A 2606-nucleotide genomic window follows, 5' to 3' on the forward strand; every position below is an offset into this window, starting at 1 on the left:
TCCCTGGTGGCTCAGAGGTTAAAGCGTCTGCCTGGAATGCAGGAGACCTGGGTTCAATTCCTGGGTTGGGAAGATCCCCTGAAGAAGGATATGGCAACCCACTCCAGTACTCTTGCCTGGAGAATCCCATGGATGGAGGAGCCTGGTAGGCTATAGTCCATGGGGTTGCAAAGAGTTGGACAGGACTGAGCGACTTTACTTTCACTTTCACTTTCCTCTACCTTATCTAAACCCAGCTTGTACATCTGAAAGTCCTCAGTTTATGTACTACTGAAACCTAGCTTGAAGGATTTTCAGCATAACCTTGCTATCATATGAAATGGGTGAAATTGTACAGTAATTTGACCATTTTTTTTTGGCATTGCCTTTCTTTGGGCTGGAATGAGAACTAATCTTTTCCAGTCCTGTGGCCACTGCTGAGTTTTCTAAATTTCCTGACAGATAGAGTGCAGCAGTTTCACAGCATCATCTTTTAGGATTTGAAACAGCTCAGCTGGAATTTCATCACTTCCACTAGCTTTGTTAGTAATAATGTTTCCTAAGACTCATTTGACTTCACATTCCAGGATATCTGGCTCTAGGTGAGTGACCACACCATTGTGGTTATCAGGGTCATTAAGATCTTTTTTTTTTTTTTTGTATAGTTATTCTGTGTATTTTTGCTACCTCTCCTTAATCTCTCTGCTTCTGTTAGGTCCTTACCATTTGTTCTTTATCATGCCCATCCTTGCATGAAATGTTCCCTTTATATTTTCCCTCTGATTTTCTAGAAGAGATCTCTAGTCTTTCTCATCCTTTTGTTTTCCTCTATTTCTTCGCATTGTTCATTGAAGAAGACCTTCCTTTCTCTCCTTGCTGTTCTCTAGAACTCTGCATTCAGTTGGGTACACCTTTCCTTTTTTCCTTTGCTTTTCACTTCTCTTCTTTCCTCAGCTATTTGTAAAGCCTCCTCAGACAACCACTTTGCCTTCTTGCATTTCTTTTCCTTTAGGATGGTTTTGGTCACTGCCTCTTGTACAATGTTACTAACTTCTGTCCAAAGTTCTTCAGGCACTCTGTCTACCAGATCTAGTCCCTTGAATCTATTTGTTACCTTCACTGTATAATCATAAAGGATTTGATTTAGGTCATACCTGAATGGTCTAGTGATTTTTCCAACTTTCTTCAATTTAAGCCTGAATTTTGCAATAAGGAGCTGATGATCTGAGACATAGTCAGCTCTAGGTCTTGTTTTTGCTGACTGTATAGAGCTTCTCCATCTTTGGCTGCAAAGAAGATAATCAGTATAATTTTGGTGTTGACTATCTGGTGATGTTCATGTGCAGTCGTCTCTTGTGTTGTTGGAAGAGGGTGTTTGCTATGACCAGCATATTGTCATGACAAAAGTTTCTTAGCCTTTGCCCTGCTTCATTTTTTACTCCAAGGTCAAACCTGCCTGTTATTCTGGGTATCTCTTAACTTCCCGCTTTTGCATTCCAATTCCCTATGATGAAAAAGACATATCCTTTTTTTTTTTTTTTTTTAAGTATTAGTTCTTGAATGTGTTGTAGATCTTCAAAGAACTGGTCAACTTCAGCTTCTTAGGCATCAGTGGTTGGGGCATAGACTTGGATTACTGTGATGTTGAATGGTTTGCCTTGGAAATGAATTGAGATCACTTTGTCGTTTTTGAGGTTGCACCCAATACTGCTTTTGAACTCTTGTTGATTATGAGGACTACTCCATTTCTTCTAAGAGATTCTTGCCCACAGTAGTAGATATAATAGTCATCTGAATTAAATTTGCCCATTTCCATCTATTTTAGTTCACTGTTTCCTAAAATGTCAATGTTCAATCTTGCCATCTCCTGCTTGACCACGCCCAATTTACCTTGATTCATGGACCTAAACTTCCAAGTTCCTATGTAATATTGTTTTTTAGAGAATTGGATTTTACTTTCACCACCAGACACATCCACAACTGCATGTTTCTGCTCAGACCTAGCCCCTTCATTCTTTCTGGCTGCTGCTGCTAAGTTGCTTCAGTCATGTCCAACTCTGTGCAACCCCATAGATGGCAGCCCACCAGGCTCCCCCATCCGTGGGATTCTCCAGGCAAGAACACTGGAGTGGGTTGCCATTTCCTTCTCCAATGCATAAAAGTGAAAAGTGAAAGTGAAGTCGCTTAGTCATGTCTGACTCTTAGCGACCCCATGGACTGCAGCCTACCAGCCTCCTCCATCCGTGAGATATTCCAGGCAAGAGTACTGGAGTGGGGTGCCATTGCCTTCTCATTCTTTCTGGAGTTATTAATAATTTCCCCTTGCTCTTCACCAGTAGCATACTGGAAACCTTCTGACCTGAGGGGCTCATCTTCCAATATCATTTCTTTTTACCTTTTCCTACTATTCATGGGGTTCTTGTGGCAAGAATACTGGAGTGAGTTGCCATTTCCTCCTCCAGTGGACCACTGGAGCTTATGTCAGAGCTCTTCACTATGACCCATCCATCTTGGGTGGCCCTGCCTGGTATGCCTCATAGCCTCATTGAGTCACACAAGCCCCTTTGCTATGAAAAGGCTGTGAACCATGAAGGGGCAGAAAGTGAAGAGAAATGAAAAGGCCTCTT

The 2606-nt window shown here is 41.7% G+C and overlaps 1 non-coding gene across 1 annotated transcript; it reads left to right on the forward strand.

Moving 5' to 3' along the window:
* TRNAS-GGA (transfer RNA serine (anticodon GGA)) lies at positions 1–72 on the forward strand. Its single transcript has one exon. It is a non-coding gene; the product is annotated as a tRNA-Ser (tRNA).
* The last annotated feature ends 2534 nt before the right edge of the window (positions 73–2606 follow it).

This window comes from Bos javanicus, chromosome 3 (assembly GCF_032452875.1).
Source record: "Bos javanicus breed banteng chromosome 3, ARS-OSU_banteng_1.0, whole genome shotgun sequence".
Classification (NCBI taxonomy): domain Eukaryota; kingdom Metazoa; phylum Chordata; class Mammalia; order Artiodactyla; family Bovidae; genus Bos; species Bos javanicus.